At 50.1% G+C, this 17,642-nt stretch overlaps 1 protein-coding gene and 1 pseudogene across 2 annotated transcripts in view; one reads left to right on the top strand and one right to left on the bottom strand.

Annotated features, from left to right (window-relative positions):
- The window catches only part of KSR1 (kinase suppressor of ras 1), a 177,418-nt gene that overhangs the window by 76,773 nt on the left and 83,003 nt on the right, over positions 1–17,642 (top strand). The window lies entirely within an intron of this gene.
- On the bottom strand, positions 10,893–11,468 carry LOC118154034 (proteasome subunit beta type-5 pseudogene; annotated as a pseudogene).

The following is a 17,642-nucleotide window of genomic DNA, read 5'->3' as shown; positions in this document are numbered from 1 at the left end:
AAATAAACATAGGGAACCAGTGTCAGCAGCTAGACCACTCTCTCACAGCACATTGAACCCAGGCCTCTGCCATCCAGCATGGGGGAAAGAATGCTGGACCAGAACCAGGAGACCTGGGGACTGCCCTGGCACTACTTTCTACTTTGCGTGAGTTGGACTAAGTTGTTTTCCCTCGCTGGGCCTCAGCTTCCTCATCAGGTTGTTGTCTCCCCCCCTCGCCCCGTTTTTGTTTTGAGACAGTCTCACTCTGTCACCAAGCTGGAGTGCAGTGGCAGGATCTTGGCTCACTGCAACCCCGGCTTTTGGGTTCAAGCGATTCTACTGTCTCAGCCTCCTGAGTAGTTGGGACTACAGGTGTATGCTACCACACCCAGCTAATTTTTGTATTTTTAGTAGAGATGGGGTTTCACCATGTTGGCCAGGATGGTCTCCTGACTTCGTGATTCGCCTGCCTTGGTCTCCTGAAGTGCTGAGATTACAGGTGTAAGCCACCACGCCCAGCCCATTGTCAGTTTTTCATCTGTTTCTGTGAGAGGACCTAGGCCCTTCTTATCTTGAAATATCCAAGGATTTTGTAATTTAAAGGCATTTCAGACATCTCAAGACGGGTCTGGTTCTGCCAATAATCCCCACTGGTTGACGTGGTTTTTAGATGGGGCTGATTGCAAAGGCCAGAGGTCAGGAGATACAGAGCCCTGTGGGGTTTGCCCGGTTTTTCTTGGTGCGGGTGATCTGTCCTCCACCTGGAGGGTTACAGTAGCCGGGTCACCTGGGAACAGGCTGTGGGAGAACTGGCCTCCTTGGGAATGTGCTGTCCTGCATGGCGGAGCGCTCTCACGTCTGGGCCGCTCTGTGAGGCCACCCTGTGCTCCAGCCCGCAGCTCTGGAGCCTCACTTGCCCTGAGGTCTGTGAGCAAAATCGGGACTTATGCAAGAGTGAGCGTGTGCATCTCCACTTGAAGCTGTTACATCAGAAAGCTAAATTTGTGCCTGGAGCCCTAGCGCCTGGCGAACTAGCAGGAGGCCTCACTCTGGTTCTTTGTCAGCAGGTGGCAAGGGGTAGGATGAGGCCTATAGGCCGCTGTGGAGGCTATGAAAGGGGTTGAAGCTGGTGGACTCTCTCCCAAGTGCTGCTTTTCCCACAGGCCTTCCAGAAGGTTCTGACCTCTTCCTGATCAGGTGGCGGAGCATCCCCCGGGGTCCTTGCTGGGATTCGTGTGCTCTGTGTCCGTGATGTCTCCATCTGCATTGTTGCTGGTGGAGCACAGTCAGAAAGGTCAGCCTTCGAACTGTGGAAGGTCAGACCTGGTGCCTTAAACCTGGAGGGGCAGCATGTGGCATCAGCTTCTTATGAGTGTAACTTGGTTCTGGCACATACCAGCTGGTTGACTTTGGGTTGGCTTTCTGACCCTCTGGGTCCTTCTTTATAAATGAGAACATGTGTACCAAGACGCCCAACAATAGGCACCTCAGTGTCTGTCATTCAGGGAGGTAATGTAGCTGATAGTGAAGAGCATGGATTGAGCAGCTGAACTTCTTGAGTTCAGTTTCTTGCTCTGCCGTTTACTAGCCGCATGATGTGGGACTGCCTCTTGTCCTCAATTTACTCCTCTGTACAATGGGGATAGTTATGTTGGGGCGTCTCTCACAGGTTCATTGCAGAGATTGAGTGAGTTCGTTCAGCCGTCCCTTGGTATCCATAGGGGATTGGTCCCAGGAAACCCCTAGGATACCAAATCCACAGATTCTCAAGCCACCTTAGTATAGATGCAAACATCCATTTTTAGAAAAAGATTTCTGATCTGCTGTTGAATCTATGGATGTGGAACCCACAGATCCTAAGGGCTGACTGTACGCATGAAGCACTGAAAGCAGTGTCTAGCACGTGATAGTCACCCTTGTTGAGCTGTCACTGTCTGATTCCTTTAATAAGGGTTCTCAGTTGATTTCTTGGGAGCTTGGCAGCATACTGCCTCTCTTTGAGATGCATTCCCCACTCTGCTCAGCTAGAGCTTCTCCAGGGTGGTAGGTGTCTGTGTGTGTCTGTGCATGTGTGTGGGTTTTCAGCGTGTCTCCAGGTCTGGAGAGTAGCTCTCCTTGCAGCCTGCGGGCTAGGCCTCTCCTCGGCTTGCTTCTGTGGGCTGTGTGCATCTTGGTACTCATCCTGGTTTGCCTCCCTCTTCTGTGTACACTATGCTTAGGTTCGTGTTGCTCTGTTCGGCTCAGGTGTGGCCAGCTGTTGACCTCCGAGAGTAAAGGAGGGCCAGGAAATCCATCCTTTCCAGGTGAGTGTGTTCCAGTCATGCCTGGCCTTGTCTGTGTTTGCCCCTTTTCGAGGAATACACCAGGGTAGCTTGGGACATGCCATGTAAATGGAGTCATCCAGGAATGTGTTTCCGAATCTTAAAGCAGCTGCTCTGCCTCTGGAGTAACCATTCTTCTATTCCTTTACTTCCCTAATAAACTTACTCTTTATTCTAAAAAAAAAAAAGATTTTAAAGCAATAAACAAGTCAGACTAACTGCTTTCAAAGATTACAAGAGACTGGAATTTTCATGATAGAGATGGCTGACAGTGAGTGTTAATCTATCATAGCAGGCCTTGTGTGAAGTGATAGATATATCCTTCTTCCCCATCTTACAGATAAGGAAACTGAGGCAGAGAGTGGTTGAATAATCTAAGTTAAAGCAGCTAGTCAGTGGCCGAGCTGGCATTTAAACCCTGGTCTGTTGGCTTCTAGGCCTGAGTACCTGACCATCACTGTACTGCCCCTGGCTGGCATTCCTGGGATTACATAGCAGCGGCATCCTGTCCCCTGAGCCCTTTCTCATCCTCCACTAATGATAGCCCTGGTGATGTGAGCCCAGTTACAGCTGTGTCGCCTGAGGCACACGGGGGCCTAGGGTTTGTCTTTGGCCACTGCTTGTTAGAGAGGGTGGTCTTGCCTTCTTTCTCCCTCCCAGAGCTGATGTCACCTGAACCCTGCTGCAGTTTCATGTCTGATTTTTATGTCCCCTACATCCCATATCTCCTTCCTCTGACAAGACAAAATGGTCCCTTAGGAAAAGAGCTTTGAAGATTGTACAGTGGAGGTGGCTGTGGCTCACCAGTGACCTTCTCAGATCCCTAGGAAAATCATGTGGATGTCCTTGTCAGGGCTTTCTTCCCAGAGAGGCATCCGAGAGGTCCCTGGGGTCACAGCTGGGAGTGACCCTGGGTGGGACTCAGTGTTTCAAGGGTGCTTGATTTTAATCTGTGATTTTGAAATCATGCTTTCCTGGATGGGAGTGGGGGTGGGCAGTGGTTGTGAAGCTGGTGCACAACTTAGGATGGTGTGTGGCCTTGGCCATGCCCCTTTACCTCTGAGCCTTGGTTTGTGGTGAGAATCAAATGAGGTGCTGTCTTGCCAGAGTGCTCTGTAAACTCTGCAGTGCTGTGACAGAGTGTGAGGTGCTGCGATCAAGTATCCATAAGGTACACAAGCATCATGTTGGTATGCTCCGCAGAAAGAATGGACGGTCATGTTACCAGGGGTAATTCTGGTCTCATTGAAACTCAGCGTGGTGGTTTGGTGTCAGAGGTGTTCCTTGGGCCTCTGGAACAAGTGGTTTGTTAAAAGGGTATGGGTGCTGATCTGCCCTCATGCACAGAGTTTCGTTCCACAGCCGGTTGCTCTCCTTGTTCCATGGGAAGCTTGCAGTTACAGTGACAGATCCACAGTCGTGATTCTTCTTCTGGACGCTTGCCTTCTGCACTCTCCCCCATCCTGGTTTTTCTATCAGCTGTCAAAGGCACAGCTTTGATGTTAAGATTGCAGGGAAGGAAGATGGGAAGAAATCTTCGCTGGGAGCTCGCAGCATGCCAGCTGCTGTGTCATATTTCGTCTTCACAGTGATCTTTTGAGGCTGATCTTTGCCCCTCATTTGTAGTAGAGGAAGTAAAGGCTCAGACATTGTTGCCCATGGGCCCTTAAGAGTCAGGGGTGAGATTCGAACTTGGGTCTGTCTGACTCTGATGTCCATGGTCTTTCTGATTAAAATAAGAATTTTAATCAGATTTAATTAAAATAATTATTTATGTAATTAAAATAATTACATCTCCCTCTCTGTCTTGCCAGGAGCAGCACCTAGGCCCACTCTCCTTTAGGGGATGGTATGCTTCCTGCCCTGCATATGGAAAGGAGACAGGTAGACAGAATCAATATCCCCAGAGGGCTGGAGAGGGCCTTGAGGGGTCTGGCCATGATGGCAGATGCTGCCTCTCTCTGATTGCTTTCTGTCTGACCCACCTCCAGGGCTGTGGGGAAGAGTTAGAGATGGTACTATTGGAGCAGTGGCTTGTGCTATTGGCAAGCACAGGTTCCTCTCTGCCTGGGAGACAGGGCAGGCACAGCGCTGAAGTGAGAGACAGCTGGGCTGGGGCTGCCTGTGGGCTGAGTGCCCTTTGAGGGTGGAATCTCCAGCCGAAGGGCCTCTACCTGAGAAGCACCAAGTCCTAGTAAATCAAACAACAAACAGGTCTCTGCTTGGGCAGCTCATTTGCTGGAGAAACTCAGTGCTTCAGCTTCCTGCCAAAGGTATGCTGGGATGCCAGAAATTCCCTGGACAAGCAAGAAGGGAAGTCATGTCTTTATAGTAAAAACACTAATAAAACAGCTCTAGAGTCTTCTCCTTCTTTTCCACCCACAGTGCCACTAACTAAATTACCTTTTGTCTCATCATTTGCTGAATTGTGGTGCTTCTTAATTGATTTTCCTGTCTCTGGTTTTTCCACACCCACTTCAGTCTGTTCCCCGTATGGTTTCCAGAATGATGATTGTTCAGAAATGCAAATCTGATCACGTTTTTTTCTTCTCTTCCTTCCCCACACCTGCAGGATTGAGTGCAGATGCCTAAGTGTGGCATCCCAGGACCTTCTGGAACTTTCTAGGACCTGCATGAACTGGTCTTGGTCCCTGACTGAAACAAAAAAAGTGGCACCAGTCATTGGTCTGGAGTGTCTGAGAAGGGCCTGCTCATGCACCTGGTGCCTGGGTGGGGAACATTCCATCAGGGGCAGACCCACTTGCTATGGTCTCTCCATCACAGTAGTGAGAGCTCTAGGAGACTCTGTACTCTGTTGGGCAAAGTAGCCACAGACCAACCCAGCTTCGGGGGAGAGGAAATAGACTTCTAGAGGAGTGCCAGGTACTTTATGACTGTTTTCAATCTGCTGTGGTGGTCTATACTTGTATGGTAGACTCAGATGATCCTGTGACTGCCCATTGGGGAAGAAGACCCCTCACCACCCACTGCTAGGAGCAGGGGCTCCCCAACTTATTCTTCTCCTCTAGCAAATGCAGGATCCTACATCGCCCACTTCACCCCACCCTCACCTTGTGCACTCTGGGAAACTGAGTCATCATGCGTCTTCCTAAGTACAGGGGTGCAGCTGGAGGTTGTATTCCCAAATACTCAGGATCAACTGTATCACGGTTAAACAACAAGGGTCCCATATCTCTAGCTTGTGGCAAATGTCCGTCTGTACTGCAGGTTCTATGTAATGGACTTGAAGGTACTCTAAGGTACTGCATGTGGTTTTCAGTATGCTAGGGTCCTTTTTCAAGGATTTATAACTCCATCAGCCTCAGTTTCCTCATCTGTAAAATGAGGCTAATAATAATAATACCTGACCAGGCGCAGTGGCTCACACGTGTGAATCCCAGGACTTTGGGAGGCCAAGATGGGTGGATCGCCTGAGGTTGGGAGTTCGAGACTAGCCTGGCCATCATGGTGAAACCCCCATCTCTACTAAAAATACAAAAAATTTTTATTGCCGAGCGCAGTGGCGGGCATCTGTAATCCCACCTACTCGGGAGGCTGAGGCAGGATAATTGCTTGAACCCAGAAGGCAGAGGTTGCAGTGAGCTGAGATTGGGCCACTGCACTTTAGCCTGGGCAACAAGAGTGAAACTGTCTCAAAATAAATAAATAAATAGAAGTACCTATCAAAGGATTCATGTAGGTATTGGATGAGATAATGTGGAATGTATAGTATGATGCCTAGTACACAGGAATGCCCAGTTAAAAAGAATATGTCCAGTTGTGGTTTAAACAGCCCTGGAATACAAAAGTTGACTCAATGTTGATCAAAAACTTAAACAAAAACCTAAAACAATAAAACTTCTAGAACCCAGGAGAACATCTTTGAGAATGTGGGTTTGACAGATATCTCCTAGATAAGAAATACACACACACACACACACACACACACATTGATAAATTGCACTTCACAAAAATTATCTGCTCTTTGAGATTTAAGGATTTTTAGAAGAATGCTTTTGGCTGGCATGTGGTCCCAAGAACAATGAGGGGTACCTTCTTTTTCCTGTTGTAGGGTTTCTGGAAGCCAGCAGGAAGCCTCAGCCTTAGAAACAGCCGTAGAAGGAGATTTGGAATAGTGTGGACTTAATAGAACTACTTCTGGTTCCAAGTAACAGAAAATGTGACTGGAATAGGCCATCATGTTTCTCCTGCTATGAGCCTGGAGTTGGGAGGCACACATGCTGGTTTTGCAGCTGAACAGGGATGCTTTCTCTGGTTTTCCAGGCAGCTCTTGCTGTCCTCATGGTCGCAAGATGACTGCTGTAGCTTGTCCACCTTCAAAACGGGCAGGGAGTAGTGGGCAGCCCCAAGATCTGTCCCATGCTTTCCCAGCAGCTCCCCTAGCAGGCATGTCCTCATGCCTCATTGGCCAAAACTGTCACAGCTTCAAGGGAAGCTGAAAGTGGGGACTGAATCGTCATGGTGGCCGTGCGGGGACCCCATCCCAGATCAATTACATCACACTTGCTGAGGCTGAGGCTGGTGGGCTGTGATGTGAAGACCGGACTGCAGACCACTGAGTCAGACCAGTTCATCACCAGGCACAATACTGTCCTGAACAAACTGGGTCCTGTGAGCACGGGAGAAGCTGGGAGCTGATATTAAGTGGAGATGAGCATGGTGCTCCACAGCGGGTGGCAGTTCAGGCGCCCCTCGTCCTTCCGGGGGAGTTCACACTGTATTGATGAGTGTGTAGTGTCCGAGGCACTGATCTGCCCTTGCCCCTGGCCCCTGCCTAGCCCTTCATCCTTTTCTGTGATGGCCTGAGTTGCTAAGCTAACAGTCACGTCCCTGGAAAGGAAGCCCTTTATCTGTCTAGCATCGGGCATAGTCTCCTACTCACAGCTAATAAGCAAAGGTCAGCCTTTAAGGTGCCTTGCCTTCCCCATCCCTCCCTTCCAGTGGCTTCCCGAGGAACAAGCCTTAAGGATAGTTAAAGAGGTTGGCCCATTGGCAGAAATCTACCTTTGCCATTAGGTGCAGCCTCTGCCTTTTTCCGTAGGCCCTGCTTGGTAGTTCACACCCAGGTCCCTTTCAGTGTGCAATGTCAGGAAGACTGCAGGATTACTTCTTGTGATTGAGGGGTTGAGTTAAGGGGTAAACTCCTGGCTGTGCCCTGTGGGCCTGGTGACCTTCAGACAAACATGTGGAGTGTGTGTTTGAACTGGGCCACAGGCTGTGTTGATAAAGGATCTGGTCTGTGAGCAACCCCACACCTGTGGCTCCTGACACCTGGGCCAGCACTCCCCTCAGTCTCACAGCAGTAGCACCAAGCAGCAGGGCTGCTGTGTCAGACTGGGACACTCCTGTTGTCTGCTGCTTTGCCTTTCCTAGTCCTCAGTCAGGTGTCTGCACAGACACATCTGTTCCTCTGTTTGTGTGCGTTCCTGAAAATTATGGACTCTGCCGCTTACGGTCGTGTCCTGAGAGCCCAGCAGTGCCTTGCATTGGGAAGAGGTTTGGTTGTTGAATGACTGGCTCCAATTCCTTTTCTGAATGCAACTCTTTAACAACTTTATTGGTTTCTTCAGCATTTGCATTGTATTTAATATTATAAGTAATATAGAGATGATTGAAGGCATATGGGAAGATGTGCATATAGGCTGATGGACGGAAGTTCTTTGTTGCCCTTATGCAATTGCTTCAGCCCAGGAGAGTTAGGGGGTAAAGTGGGTGTCTTTCTTTCTCATGGTTTAGTCCTGTTGGTCCCCACCACCTGTAAAGGACTACTGGTACTAAGAGCACATGAGGTATTATGGGGTTGTTGTATTAAATTGAGGCAGGAGGGAAAACTTGAAAGGCAGATCAAGACAGATCATTTACCGACTTTTCAAAGAATTGCTTTCTGAGGAGCAATGTTTTGACTCACCGTGGCTTTGCAGGTGGAATCTATATTAGGCTATTAGGTCAGGGAAATGCCTTCCTCTTAAGTTCTGCTGCATCTCACAACCTCTGTGGCGCATGAGATGGCCTAGCAGGTGTTGCTGAGAAAACTCAGGCCCTTGGCCATTCACCCTGGCCCAACTCAAGCTCTGCATTTCCCAGAAAGCGTCATGGGTGCTTTTAACCCACATTTGACCACAGAGTCTCTTCTTTCCCTGACTGCTCATGCTTAGTACTGGAGCAGTGGGAACAGGTGATTTATCTAACGAGGGTGCTTAGTTGCATGGAGGAGCTGACTCATCAGTGCTTCCATACAGGGTCTCCTGCACCCACTGCTGAGCCAGCCACAGGCAGGCAGTCATACTCATAAACCAGTGAGTTCGCTTTGTCTCAGGCTGGGGTTGAACCTCCTGTCTACAGCTTGTTGTCGGGTCCTCAGATTTTGCATTCCCAGTGGAGCTGACGGAAGGGCAGGAGGCCCTGAGTTCCCAGCTATGGCCATTCTCACCCCTGGCCTCCTTGGGAACATCTCCACTTGTGGTCTGGGTTAGACTCGTTTGTTTGTGTTTGAAGTTCCCCGACTCCAAGTTTGACGTCAAGGCAGGATTGCCGGTGGGAGGCTTGGCGGGAAGGTTGTCTTTGCACAAATGAAGCCTGGCAGCTTCCCCAGGAGAGTGCGGGTGTGGGTTGGCCCAGGCGAGGACTGGCTGTTGCAAACGCCCAGCTCAAGGATTGAGGTCACTTGTACTTTCTTCTCTCCTTGCCCCACTTTCCCTGTGCGCCTCTCCTGCTCTGCCCCTTGCCCGTGAATGTCAGCCCCCGGGTGCCCTTGAAAGCTGGGCAGTGCTGGGAGCCAAGGACTGCCTCTGGTGCCCTCAGAGCTGGGTGCTGTGGTGTCTCTGTGCCTGTGCTGGAACTGTCAGCTGCATCACAACCTCCAGAGGCCTCCTTACATTCTCAGAAATCATTTTGCAACAAGTTGGCCATGGCAGCCAGGCTAGACTGCTTAGCTGGCTGGGTTGGCAGGAAGTTCCCAGAAACATACTCCAGCTTTCGGGAGGAGGTGGAAGATGTAAGGGGAGCATCCCCAAGGTACGGACAGAGCGGGTCAATGGTGGAGAAGGAGCAGCAGCTTCAGGGACCACTGGGAGGGAAGGCTGGAGTAAGTCGCTAGGGCTCCAGTGGTGTCCTGAAGTTTGAGATGGCGTAGTCAGGGACTTGGCAGGAGCAAAGACTGCTCTGGGCACCCACATGAGAGTCTGGTGCTGCCTACTGAGGAGGAGGGAGTCAGGGTCTTGTGGGTGCTAGTGAGCTGGAAGCTGGCCCACAACTGCTCCTGCCACTGGAGGACTAAATAAAACGAAAGGCAGTGATGGACGAGTGGAGTGGCTGTCCAGCTGCTTCATGTCACTCAGTAAAGCATGATAGGATCTTCTTAAAAGGGATGGCCTCAGGTTATAGACAGGATGGTGGCTAGTTTTAATGAAGTTAGTGCTGGCTTAGAGCCAGGGGTGGGGTACAGCCCAGAGGGTAGGTTATTTCAAGTCAGGACAAGAGGTGGTAGCCCAGTTGGGTAGCTGGATTCATTTAGAGGGTGTGGGCAAGCCTGTAGCTCTTATTCACAGGCTTCAGTGCCTGGAACAGTCTAGGCATGGTTGGATTTTGGGCTTTGGATCACAAAAGAGGTAGACCCTGCCCACTGCCATCCTACTTGTACCAGTCAAAACAGCTTAGGGTGTGGGTTGCAGGAGTCATTATTTTGAGAAGTGATAGGGGACATAGAGAGCATTAGATTGAGGCTGAAATCCCTTCTTTAGACACAGGCTTCAAGGAAGTTACAAAGGCTAGTGCTTCGGTTTCCTCACTGTAAGATGGGAATGATGAAGTACACCTTTAAGTCTTGTGGGTTTCACATGTGTGGTTTCATGATTTACGAGTGACCGTAAAGGATAAACAGTGACTTGTCATTGGACTGAGGCTGGGATTTCACGGCAGGCATGCGGGTGAGCCCAGCGGCTGCTCAGCACCCACATCCCGACATAGCTTTGTTTTTCTTTACTCCATGTTGAGTATACAGTACATCCCGTCAGAAGTCTGGAAGTGTCTGTAGTGTTTTCAGTTATACATGACTGTATTTTTTTTTTTTATTAGTGAGTAGCATAATGTTAACATCCAAGAAAGTACAACCAATTGTCACCTCTGCAGCAGCTCAGTAATGACTGGTAACACATAGAGGTCAGTATGCCAGGGCTTAAAAGTATTGATACAGCCAGGTGCAGTGGCTCACGCCTGTAATCCCAGCACTTTGGGAGGCTGAGGCCGGTTTATCATGAGGTCAAGAGATTGAGACCATCCTGGTCAACATGGTGAAACCCCGTCTCTACTAAAAATACAAAAAATTAGCTGGGCATGGTGGCATGTGCCTGTAATCCCAGCTACTCAGGAGGCTGAGGCAGGAGAATTGTCTGAACCCAGGAGGCGGAGGTTGTGGTGAGCTGAGATCGTGCCATTGCACTCCAGCCTGGGTAACAAGAGTGAAACTCCGTCTCAAAAAAAAAAAAAAAAAAAAAGTATTGATACAATGAAGACCTTTCCACTATAAACAGGATGGTGATTGGGTCACTGTATCTGTATTACCAGTGACAGTCATCCCAAGGAAACACAAGCAGCCGCATCCACCCTCTTTGAGGGGGTAGAGCCACTATACTTTTCATGTAGATACATTGTCACTGGATACTTGGATCCAGCCATCCTCCCACATGGCATAGAGGTTGACTGCATCTCCTGATAGGCATCTCTGTAGGTGGCTTGGTAGATGGCTCGACGGGTCAAATGATAGGCCTTTTCCACTTCCAGGTCATAGGAATAGCCCCGATTCATGACCCCATATGCATACACAGAGCCAGAACCTACAGAGAAGGTGGCTCCTGAGATCTGGTTCCCTTCACTGTCCACGTAGTAGAGGCCAGGGCCTCTCTTATCCCAGCCACAGATCATGGTACCCATGGAAGCCCCATGCCTTTCTACTGATAACACCATGTCGGCAAGCAGCTTGGAGGTGGCCTCTACAGAGATGCGTTCCTTATGGGGAAGCTCATAGATTGGACACTGCCAAGACAACAGCCATTCCCAGAAGCTGCAGTCCGCTGCGCCCCCAGCCATGGTACCCAGCAGGTATGGGTTGATCTCTATTACCTTCTTCACCATCTGGGAGGCAATGTAAGCACCAGCTGTAGCCCTGGCATCGGCCAACTGTGACTCCATGGCAGAACTTAAATTCTAAAGGATGTAGCTGCCACCTTGGCTTTGGTCATGCACATAGTCTTGGATCAGAGTAATTTTAGTTTCACAGGAAGTGACTGGAAACGTCCACGTTGCATGAGGGAAGTGAGGTGGGCCATCTTTGAGAGACATGACTATCGCTTCTCGGACTTTTGGCTAAGATCAAGTGAGAGACATGACTGTATTTTGTGGAATGATGTGCGTTAGGGACATTGCCAGCTTTGGGCTGTGTGAAGATGGAGATGCCAGTCACCCTTGTGCTGTCAGGGATCTACTCTAATTCATTGCCTCTGGAATTTTCACTGACAATCCAGGCAGAGGAGGTGATGAGGTACCACACAATGGAAGACATTGTTAATACTATGAGCTTGACAAATGAGTATTGACATGATTCTGTAACTGAGGGAGCCTGCTACTATACCTGGGAAACTGCTACGCATTTTAGCCTGTGCCTTGGATTCATTTGTTCATTTATATGTCAACATCTATCACAACAGACTTAACCTCCTGCCCTGCTTCTGAGACATGAAGACCTGGGCCACGGAGCGGGTCCTGTGCAGCCAATGACCGAGTCAGGGTTAGGGTGACAACCTCTAACAGGTTTGGCATCTGGCTGCTTACATAGCTAAGATCATGGGTTTGAGAGTTGCCCACAGAAGAGACCTTCCCATCTCAGGCCCTGCAATTTTAGGGTGGAGCTGACTTTGTTTGCAAAGTCAGTTATCTGGAAAGAGGTGTTTTCTACAGAGGTGCAAAAAAGCCTGGATGGGGCATAATCCAAACAGCACCTGCCAAAAGTCTTCATGCTCCTCCTTGCCGAGGTCATTCTGCAGGCTGAGCAGTAGTAACACTAACAGGATTCTATTTCATGAGCACTTTATATGTTCTGGACTCTGGACTAAACACTTTGCATACATGAGTCTGCAGCGAATTCTCAGCAGTGCTATTATAATTATATATGTGCATATTACATAATAATGCATTATAATACATGGGGCATGTATTATAATTTTTCTGCTTTACAGAGGAGGAGACTAAGATGACATGATCTGGATCCTGCCACACAGCTGATGTGTGATGGTGTGAGGGGTGGAGCCTTCTGGCTGCCACACCCAAGCTTCTCACTGGGAATGGGACCACTAACTAATGGTAGGCATGGCCTTTGACCAGTCAGAACAGGTGCTGGTGGTAAACAGGGGGCGTGGGTTGTCTGCCTGTCGCTGCTGCACTGCCTAACCAGTCCAGCATAATGGCTGGCCTGCCCCTGTCCAGCCACCCTGTGGAAGCCCGTGGGAGCTTTCTGCCTAGACTGTCATTTTAGCTGGTGCTAAAGGGTCTGACTTTTAGAGGCAGGGCAGCTACTGCTCCCGCTCCACTGTGGCAGCCTCCAAGGAATGGTTGGTTCTGTGGCCACAGAGGAGCCCGGCCTCCCAAATCAGACTGGCCCCTGGGTGGGTTGCCTGGGACACCCGTGACGCACCATGCAGGGCGGACCCAGGACCCATGGGCACCAGGTATGGGGAGGCGGGTTGAGGCTTAGTGTAAAGAAAGGATGACAAGGAAAGGGCCTGTAGGTGAGGCCTCCATGGTCCTGGGGATCCCCACAGTTCTGGGGCTGTGTCCTTTTCCTGCGGAAGTCTCTTTCTTCAGTGGCACATGCTTCTCCTTGGCACCGTATCTGCTCAGCCAGGCCCACGATCTCCAAGGATGTCTGATAAGCCTCGCCACCACCCAAGTGATACTTGTGGAGCCTCCATTTGGGAGGCCTCTGCCAGAGTCATGCGAGAGCAGCTGAGGTGGCAGATGACACTGAGGCCAATCAGGATGCCAGCTTAGGGGTGCTGATGTTCCTCTGGGCAAATGGAGCCAGTGTCATTCACATCCTCTGGTGCTGGGGTTGGAGGTGAGCACTCAAAGGAGGGCTGGATTGGGTTCCCTGGCATCAGCTGGGTAGGTACAGGTCTTGGCCCTCTTGCCTTTAGAAGAAATGTACCTGATTCATGGGTCCCTCCAGCGTTGTCCTGAAGTCAGCACCAGATTTCAGGTCTTCCTTAGTCCCATCTCTGAGGTGGGCAGATTCCCACCCATGTCTTTCCTATTGCCCAGGGAAGTAATAAGAGAGCACCTGGCAGCTTTGCCTGAGAAGAACACCACCTGCGTCTGCTGCCACTGTAAGAGTGTTTTCTGTGTTCTGCACATTTTGCTGAACATTTTACATTCATATTTTCCTCATGTAAGTCTTCACAGCAGCCTTTTGAGGTAGATCAACCCCATTTTAGGGAACGTGAGGCTCACAGGCTAGATCCCATGGCTGTGTTCACCCGAGGGCATGGTGTTGAGGGACTTTAGGGCTAGGGAGTTTCTTCATGGAGCCACACTGACTCGGGTATGGTTGGAATAACCAGTGGTGGAATCGTAGGAGGACCCGTGGTTTGTTTTTTGCTTGTTTCAAGCACTTTGTATATGGCAACTCACTTGGCCTCAGCCTCCATAAAATGGTACCCTTTTTGTAGGTGCTGAGACTGAATCTGAGCTACGGGGGATTTCCCCAAGATCTTTGAGCTTAGATGTCAGAGCTGGGACCAGAGCTGAGCTCCTTCAGCTCCAGATGCTTAGTGAGTGCCTGCTGTGTAGTATCTGGTGGTACCCACCAACCGTTTGTGGCTGACCTGATACTCTTCTCTTTCTGTAAGTCAGGCTCTGGTCAGGGCTAGGGTGGGCCTGCAGTACATTCTTTAAGCAAAAGAATATGGGGGCATGGGAGATGCTGATTCCAGCCCGGGGCCTCTCCTGTGGCCAGAGGCCTAATGACTCTTTCTGTCTGGATGCTGGTCCCATCCCTGAAAGCCCAGGTGCTTGTCTATTTCAGAAAATTTATATCTTGTGGTTTTGTGGTTAAGAGAAAATGATGCTACCCACGAAAGGTTCTTGTGTAGGCCCCCGGGGTGGGGCTGACAGGCCCCACTGTGGTTTGTCTGGGAAAGTAGCCCCTTGGTGCTTCTGTGACTGCCACCAACTTTCCAAGAAGTGAGAGCAGCCTGATTTCACTCTGACAGGGAGTGGCTGCATTCAGGAATGCAGCCTCCATCCTTGGCGAACGAGAGAAGCTTTGCTCCATCAGCAGGACTCAAATCTGCAGAGGTTGTTTCTGGACATGCTCTGGGAGATAGCAACTGGCAGGACACCAGACCTGCCAGCGGATGGGTCGTGATGCCCTGCGTGTCTTCTCTTTTCCTTGTCTCAGGCACAGCCAGCTGGGTTTACAGCTTATCTGGGTGCGGAGAAGAATCACTCAAGTTCTGTGCAGTCCTACCCATGGGCCTGCTTTGGTCTGTCTAGCGGGGATCTCTACTGGCCTTGGGCTGTCTAGCGGGGATCTCTACTGGCCTTGGGCTGTCTAGTGGGGATCTCTACTGGCCTTTAACAAAAGAAACTGGTTGCTCCTCTTCTAGGGAAGCTGCCCTGGCTTTTGAGACCCGTGTCTCATCACTTGCCCAGCTGGTGTTTCTTTTTCACTGCCATTTGATAAACTTTGTGTGCCTGTCTGGCACAATGTATTGTGTTTGTGTGTTCATCCATTCACCAAAGGTTTTAAAATGACAAACCATGCGGAGTGTGGTGGCTCATGCCTGTAATCCCAGCACTTCAGGAAGCTGACACAAGAGGATCGCTTGAGCCTAGGAGTTAGAGACCAGCCTGGGCAACATGGCAAGACCATCACTATTAAAAACAAAAACAAAACCCATGTGTTGGGTGCTGTGCTGGTTCCTGAGGTCTGGTGGTGACCAAGAATACCAGCTGGACCCCAACTTCCCAGAGTTTCCAGCCTGAAGAGAGAAGTGGACAAGTGTGAAAAATCAGAACTGCAATATATGATCTGGGCAGGGACTGGAGGGCTTGGGGAAGGCATCCTGGAGGAAGGGGTGTCTGAGCTGATCTTTGTAGGCGGAGAGTCACTGGGAAGAGCTTGCTTAGCAGGTGACCCGTTGCCTCAAGCTGAAAAGAGCAGGCAGGTTGTGGGGAAGATGAACGGGGGAAGGCGCGAACGGGGGAAGGCGCAAACGCGGTTCAGGCGAAGGCCAGGTGGGCTCATCTCCATGCTGGCCTGTGGCGGCCAGAGTCTTGTGTAAGTGGGATATGTTAGGAATCACACCCAGAGGCAGAGCCCTTAAAGGCCGTGTGCCAGTGGCAGATGGACTCTAGTGCCAGCAGCCTGTCCTCTCCAGTTAATGTGGGAAAGAGTGGTTTTGAGTTTGCATAGCTGTTTAATTTATAGTCTTCTCTCTGGTCAGCCCTTTGAAGCGATGGTTTCAGAGCCACGTGGAATGGAGGGAGAGTGGCTATGAGACACAGGGGGATAAGGACCACACGTTTTCTTCCTCTGGCATTTCTGAGCATACGTTACGTGCCAGGTGGTATAGTAGACACTGGGGACATGAGGGAGATACGGTCCCTGCCCTGATGTATAATTACAGGGAGATCTAACCTAGTCTTTGTGAGGGTCTCCATGCCGCAGTTGAATATGAGCTAGGTATCATCATTCTTGTTTATGGGTGGGTGAACTGAGGCTCAGAAACAGAACTGGGGCTGTGCAACCTAGTATATGGTGGATTTGAACCCAGATGTGTTCAACTCAGAAGCCTGGGGCTCATGTCTATTGAGGGAGACTGAGGCAGAAGCTAACTGTAGTATGAGGCCCTCCATGATCGGGGCTCTGAAAGAGTCACATGCGACATACTAGGAAGGGGAGAGGGGGACTCTGACTCAGCCTGAGTAGGACACTCCAGCAGGTATTGGAGGAATAGCTGCTAGGTGATTGTATGCCTGGCGGCCAGGAGCCATGGAACAGAGCTGGGGGCTGGGGGAGGTTGGGGCCCTGGTTTTGGAATTTGCCTCTGGTCTCAGTGGGTGGGATGGATCAGAGCAGGGTGAGCCAGGGTAGGACATAATGAGTGCTTCCACTTAGACCTGTAGCATAAAAGCTCACTTGAGTGTATGCGTTGTGAGCTTCATTCCCTGAAGGTGTTCCTGGGGTCTTAGGTTCCATATAGGAAAGCAAGTAGACTCAGACTCCTGAGCCTCCTGAGAAGTGTGTTTGATTAGCAGTCTGCTCTGGGCGCCTGAAAGGTATGGGGCGCAGGAGTGTCGTAGGGTCAGCCTCTGTGTATGTGGTTTCACCAGACATCAGAACTGTACAGTTGAGAGTGTGGGATTATTTTGATTCTGACTCAGTGCTCCCACTCCAGCTGTTGTCTGCACTTGTCACTGAGCCTCTGGCACCCTGAAGGGAGCAGAGGCCATGGGAGAGGGGTCGGTAACCCCGAGGGGGTTGAATCTGGGTCTGCCAGGTTGTTGGTGAGCCTGAGGCCAAACTAGTTTCTGGGGGAAATTGCAGAAAGGCTGATGTGGCAGCAGTGGGTGGTTTCATTATTATGGGCCTCGTGCTCACATCTTTCTAGCCACAGAAGTTCTTAACCTGGGGTCTGTGGATAGAATTTGGGGGGTCCATCCGTGAACTTAGATGGGGGACGCATTGCACTTTTATTTTCATTAACCTTAACTGGAGTTTAGCGTGTCTTCCACTTGGTTTTAGGCAATGCAGCACAGTCCTTAGCAAACACCTGCACCTCTGTCACCAGTAGAAATCACAGCTGTTTTTACCATTACATCACAGTTGTAGAGCTATCTGAAAAAGCAGTTTACACTTGTCACAACTTTAAAGTTATGGCAGTTATTAGACGCGCTGTTGGATGTATAATACTTTAATAAAGAATCTTTTATTATGCTATCACAGTTTTTTTTTTTTGAGACAGAGTCTCTAGTCACCCAGGTTGGAGTGCAGTGGCATGATCTCGGCTCACTGCAACCTCCGCCTCCCAGGTTCAAGTGATACTCCTGACTCAGCCTCCCGAGTAGCTGGGATTACAGGTGTGCACCACCATGCCCAGCAAATTTTTATATTTTTAGTAGAGACGGTGTTTTACCATGTTGGCCAGGTTGGTCTTGAACTCCTGACCTCAAGTGATCCACCTGCCTTGACCTCCCAAAGTGCTGGGATTATAGGTGTGAGCCACCATGCCTGGCTGTCTATCACGGTTTTAAGTAATTTGTTAA

This window comes from Callithrix jacchus, chromosome 5 (genome assembly GCF_049354715.1).
Source record: "Callithrix jacchus isolate 240 chromosome 5, calJac240_pri, whole genome shotgun sequence".
Classification (NCBI taxonomy): domain Eukaryota; kingdom Metazoa; phylum Chordata; class Mammalia; order Primates; family Cebidae; genus Callithrix; species Callithrix jacchus.
The sequence above is the reverse complement of the archived record's forward strand: the minus strand, read 5'-3'. Positions and strand labels throughout refer to the sequence as shown.